This window comes from Hyperolius riggenbachi, chromosome 5, assembly GCF_040937935.1.
Source record: "Hyperolius riggenbachi isolate aHypRig1 chromosome 5, aHypRig1.pri, whole genome shotgun sequence".
NCBI lineage: Eukaryota > Metazoa > Chordata > Amphibia > Anura > Hyperoliidae > Hyperolius > Hyperolius riggenbachi.
The window spans coordinates 442073913-442080627 of NC_090650.1; positions in this window are offsets into that span (position 1 = coordinate 442073913).

Consider the following 6715-nt stretch of genomic DNA (forward strand, 5'->3'; position numbering starts at 1 on the left):
CATGGATTATTCATACCGCCAGCGGTGCTGCGCTATCTGCGGAGAGGGGAGAGGAGAATGATGTGTGACTCCACCAGCGGTGCGCGCCTCTGTGCTGCGCTATCGTCTGCGGAGAGGGGAGAGGAGAAATATCTGCGACTTCGCCAATAACTGATATATCCACAAACCATTCAGGTTTATCCCTGGCTGATGCCAGCTGTGATTTTTTAAAGAGAAACAGACCATCAGGGGGCGCTGTATGGCTGATATTGTGGTGAAACCCCTCCCACAAGAAACGCTGAGGACCTTGGCAGTTTCCTGTCTGTGAACCTTGTTGCATTGTGGGAAAAAGCTGTTTACAGCTGTTTCCAACTGCCAAAAAAGCAATCAAGCAAGCAGCTACATCACCTGGCAACAGTAAAAATGTCACCATATGATAAATGTCAGAATGTAAATCAGGGATTTAAAAGATTTGACAATGGGCAAACACTGACTAAATCATTTATACATAATTATTGTAAAAATGAAGCACTGGAGTTCCTCTTTAAAGGACGACCATTGTGAAAAAAGTAGGCAGTTAAAATCTGACAGAAACGACTTGTTTTGGGCCAGTCCATCTACTCATGAGGTATTCTCAGGGTTTTGTTTGTTTTCAACAGCATTTCCCAAACAGCAGTGGAACTGCCAAAACAGTGAGATACCAAACAAAGAAAACCCTGAGAATCCCCCATAAGGAGATGGACCGTCCCAAATGGTTCTGTCAGATTTTAACTGCATACTTTTTGCACGCTGATGGTCCTTTAAATGGACTGAAAGGTTCAAATGATTCTTGGGATATTGCTTCCTTGGTGCCCGAACTCAAATCCGCTCTCATGCCAGAATAAGACACAGACTGCTGGGCTGGGCTTCATAGGCGATAGCAGCCTGTTTATTTATACATTATCAACTGATCAACTGTAACATAATACAAAACTCAACTAGTACCGGAGACATTGCTTGGTCAAAGTTAAAGTGAACCTAAAGTCATAAAAAAAAACAACGAGATGAACTCACCTGGGGCTTCCCGCAGCTCCGCTCCGATGCCTCTGGACCCGCCGGCGAACACTTCCGGTTTCGCCGTCACCGGCCGACAGGCATGGGAACGCGAGTGATTGTTCGCGTTCCCAGCCTGTATATCGCCCCCTATGCTGCTATTGCGGCTCCTGGCTGCGGGATGCTTCAGATGCTTCTGAAGAGGGGCGGCTCTGTACTGCGCATGCGTGAGTGCGTGAGAGAGCGTGCTAGTACATGCGCAGTATGAAGCAGCCTGTCTTCAGGAGCACTCGGGATCCCAAAGTCTTCCAAAGCCTCCTTTGGCGGAAGAGAGCAGTATTCAACCAATCGGTTACTGCTACGGGGAGCCAGCGCTGAAACGTGGGGACAATGAGGGGCGCGGGAAGGCTTCCCATTCACTTTTCACTTTAAAGAGGCCACCAACATACATAGCCACAGACACAAAGCTCTAAACTGGCTTCAAGCCACAAACACCGACTTCGGGATTGGCCAATCACTGACCAATTTCACCATCTCCATGTAGTATGCAGGCTGACTGATCAGACTGTGAATTCTATGAACAGATTGTATATGTAAGCAATCATATGACATGGAAATTGCACGTATATACTGGGCTTTTGTTTACAATAATAGGTCACATGACCAGTGTTCTGTGGCCAAAAAAAAGAGGTATACTACTTCTCTATATGGTATATACTGTATATGGTATACAACTATACTTCTGTTGGGTAATGTACATTGTTAAACACATGCAGGGGGAGTCGACCTTAGTTGCGCATACCATAAAGATTTTATAAGAAAAATATGTTGTTTTCATAATTCAAACCACACTGGTCCTTTCTATCCTGGTTCATTTTCCTTCATAGTAACATTCTAAAATTAGTCATATATCAATTTAAAGGATGGGAATAAAGTTTACAGTCGATGAAACATAGTTCTTAGTAGAGAAATACATATATTTACATAGAAAAAGGGACAAAGTCCTGAAAGAGGGACAAATGAGGAGGAAAGAGGGACAGAGGGACAGGGCTCCCAAAGAGGGACTGTCCCTCCAAAAAAGGGACAGTTGGGAGCTATGGCTGCATATTAGAAATGTTACAGGTTCTCTTGAAAGATATATTGAGACACACTCCCCCCCCCCCCCCCTGACAGTGAAAGGAAAGAGCCACCCCCCCCCCCACACACACACACACACACACACACACCCTCCTCCCTCTGCTGCCCCTGAGTGTGACATCGGTAGTGTCACCAGGCAAGGTCTCTGCGCCGTGAGATAAATGGGTGACAGTGTCCTCTGCAAAAGTGACAGTCAGCAATGCTGCAGGGACAATACAGCTATGAATAGTCTCTGTGTGTAAGGTGAGCGCAGCCAGGATGGGCAGAGAGGTGTCAGGTTCACACCGTGCTGTACGAGATAGGGGGTCGTCACCGCCATAAAGCGCTGCGCCTGTCCAGCCTCCACTGCATCATCTCACTGCATTATCCAATCACCAAAAAATCTCTTTCCTAAAGAAAGTTCGAGTCAGAAGATAAAGCAGAGAAACCGAGAGCCCAATATAGTGTAGTATGTATTGGATCAAGGAGGGATTATGACAAGTAAGTATTATACTCACAAACGTGGGTTACCGCTCAGGCAACCACTATATAGGCAGGTGGGGAGATTAGACCTGTCCCCGCTCAGGAATAAGATGTCGCTCTCTGAAGAAGGAAAAGAGGGTTTGTCACCCTTCCACAAGGGTGGATATCTTGACAAGTAGATGTACAGAGGCGCCAAAAGGATAAAATAGGCTAAAATGTTTAAAAAATTTGTGTGGCGGCGGTGGACCGGCCACTCAGAAATAGACTCGATGCTGTCGCTTGAAACAAAGACAATTTATTCACATCCTCCACGAACAATATCGCAACGCGTTTCACAGGCACAATCCCGCTTCATCAGGCATTCAGACGATATTGTTCGTGGAGTATGTGAATAAATTGTCTTTGTTTCAAGCGACAGCATCGAGTCTATTTCTGAGTGGCCGGTCCACCGCCGCCACACAAATTTTTAAAACATTTTAGCATATTTTATCCTTTTGGCGCCTCTGTACATCTACTTGTCAAGTCAGAAGAGGGCAGGGTGGATTCCTTTACTGGCCCCCTTTTCAAAATGCTGCTTTCCTGGCTGCCATGCTATCGCAGGGGTCAGTTGCATAATGCAGGCATAATAATGACTGTGAACTACAATGGAGACTGGACATTGGCCTCAATTCACTAAGATCATGCTGGAGATAATAAGGCAAGAGAAAACGTACCTCCACACAGTGAGAGAGTTATCTTATCTCTTCATTCCTTACGTTACCTCCTCTGTAGTTAATTTACCTCCTCTGCAGTTATTTTCACATGCAGTTAATAAACAGCCTGTCTTTAACTCTGGAGTTATTTTAAGGATTAAAGAGTTGACTTAAAGACAGAAGAGTTAACTTTAGGTTTGCCTGAGGTAAAATGTTTCCTGAATACTACATGCCTTATCACCATAGTAACAACTCTAGAAGAGTTATTAAAGACAGGAGATAAGCTTAGTGAATTGAGGCCATAGACTTTAATACAAAGCCTGCATGCAGCGAGTTAGAATAATGTGATCGACAGGCGCGGGCCGCCCATGACGTCACATAAATGTGTGCGTCAGGTGGTGTCATCCAAGGGCATCTAATTCCCCCTAATTGTGTCTAATACCAAGTTGTAATTTGATCTCTCAGCTGTGTCACATGACTGCCACGGCAGAGCAGCAGGATGTTAACAATATGTCTGCTTCTATGAAAGCAGGAAGTAGACACTGCAGATTTATTGCAGATTTTGGGCTTGATTCACAAAAGAGTGCTAACTGTTAGCACGGCTGTTTTTGCGCAAATTTTCGCATTGCGCGCGATAGCGAATTTTCGTGCGAAACGATAACGTTTTCGCGCGCAAACAAGAATTTTACCGCGAAATCAATATCGTTTTCACGCGAAAATTCGCATTTGCGCGCGAAAACGTTATCGTTTAGCGCGAAAATTCACGCTCGCGCGAAGGGTGAAAATTCGCGCGAAAACGGCCGTGCTAACAGTTAGCACTCTTTTGTGAATCAAGCCCTTTGTATCAGCTGTAACAAGGAAAGGTTTTTCTTTAAAGGTAAAGGTTATTATGCTGTTGCTTTTCATTTAGAGTAGAGCGGAAGTTCTGAGTTCAGGTCCGCTTTAGCGATTCAATTTCCCAAAAAATCGACTCTCCACTCCAATGGAAGGCAATCCAATCAGACTAAAAGAATTGTACAGAAATGCAGATCCACGACTGATAGAACGGTACTCGCTGTGGTCTTCTCATTCCAGCTGGGAGTGACAGAGCACCTGACCTGCATATAGGTAACCTGTTTCCTGATTTCAGGATTCTGTGCAGGGCCGCTTATGCTCCACCTTTTGTTACATTGTATGAGTCTCATTAGCGAGTATTTACTGAAACAAAATGACAAACCTATTGACCGCAGTGGTAATAATATCCCAATCCTCATTAAAAATTGCAGATAATATTCTATTATCCAGTTACTCTGCTAAGTAGAATTGATACTCGAGTTTGTCTGGGTGAAAATCTATGTGACTGACTCTATTAACACTTGAGAGAGATTTATTGACGTCCTCCATGCCGTGAGAGATGTTTGGTGATGTGTCCAGCTGTGGCGAGGTCTGTATCTCCCAGGGACACTGGAGAGGAATAGCTTATATCCCGGGGTCTGTATCTCCCAGGGACAGTGGAGAGAAATGGCTTCTATCCCGGGGTCTGTATCTTCCAGGGACACTGGAGAGAAATGGCTTCTATCCCGGGGTCTGTATCTCCCAGGGACACTGGAGAGGAATAGCTTATATCCCGGGGTCTGTATCTCCCAGGGACAGTGGAGAGAAATGGCTTCTATCCCGGGGTCTGTATCTTCCAGGGACAGTGGAGAGAAATGGCTTCTATCCCGGGGTCTGTATCTTCCAGGGACACTGGAGAGGAATAGCTTATATCCCGGGGTCTGTATCTTCCAGGGGACACTAGAGAGAAATGGCTTCTATCCCGGGGTCTGTATCTTCCAGGGGACACTAGAGAGAAATGGCTTCTATCCCGGGGTCTGTATCTTCCAGGGACACTGGAGAGGAATAGCTTATATCCCGGGGTCTGTATCTCCCAGGGACAGTGGAGAGAAATGGCTTCTATCCCGGGGTCTGTATCTTCCAGGGACACTGGAGAGAAATGGCTTCTATCCCGGGGTCTGTATCTTCCAGGGGACACTAGAGAGAAATGGCTTCTATCCCGGGGTCTGTATCTTCCAGGGACACTGGAGAGGAATAGCTTATATCCCGGGGTCTGTATCTCCCAGGGACACTGGAGAGGAATAGCTTATATCCCGGGGTCTGTATCTCCCAGGGACACTGGAGAGGATTAGCTTCTATCCCGGGGTCTGTATCTTCCAGGGGACAGCGGAGAGAAATGGCCTATATCCTGGGGCGAGGAGGCAACGCTGACGGTAATGATGATCTAAGTGTGATCAGTGCCTCTGTAGTGTCTTATGAAAAGACCATTTACTATGGACAGCGAGTGGGAATAATTCCAGAGTCAGGAGAGAGACGCTAAGTGGACAAAACCTATGGGGAAGCCTCTACTACTGTTGTAAAGGACAACTGAAGTGAGAGGGATAAGGAGGCTACCATATTTATATCCATTTAAACGATACCAGTTGCCTGGCTAGCCTGCTGATCCTCTGCCTCTAATAATTTTAGCCATAGCCCCTGAACAAGCATGCAGCAGATCAGGTGTGTCTGACATTATTGTCACATCTAAGAAGATTAGCTGCATGCTTGTTTCTTGTGTGTGATTCCGACACTAGGAGGAGCTGCCAGCCCTGTGCTGAGTCATGTGACATCAGATGCCCGCCAGGCGATACAGCGAGCTGCCCGCAGCCTCACCGGAGGAGCTGCCAGCCCTGTGCTGAGTCATGTGACATCAGATGCCCGCCAAGCGTTACAGCGCACTGCCCGCAGCCTCACCGGAGGAGCTGCCAGCCCTGTGCTGGGTCATGTGACATCAGATGCCCGCCAGGCGATACAGCGAGCTGCCCGCAGCCTCACCGGAGCAGCTGCCAGCCCTGTGCTGAGTCATGTGACATCAGATGCCCGCCAGGCGATACAGCGCGCTGCCCGCAGCCTCACCGGAGGAGCTGCCTGCCCTGTGCTGAGTCATGTGACATCAGATGCCCGCCAGGCATTACAGTGTGCTGCCCACAGCCTTACCGGAGGAGCTGCCAGCCCTGTGCGGGGTCATGTGACATCAGATGCCCGCCAGGCGATACAGCGCGCTGCCCGCAGCCTCACCGGAGCAGCTGCCAGCCCTGTGCGGGGTCATGTGACATCAGATGCCCGCCAGGCGATACAGCGCGCTGCCCGCAGCCTCACCGGAGGAGCTGCCTGCCCTGTGCTGAGTCATGTGACATCAGATGCCCGCCAGGCATTACAGTGTGCTGCCCACAGCCTCACCGGAGGAGCTGCCTGCCCTGTGCTGAGTCATGTGACATCAGATGCCCGCCAGGCATTACAGTGTGCTGCCCACAGCCTTACCGGAGGAGCTGCCAGCCCTGTGCTGAGTCATGTGATATCAGATTCCCGCCAGGCATTACAGTGTGCTGCCCACAGCCTTA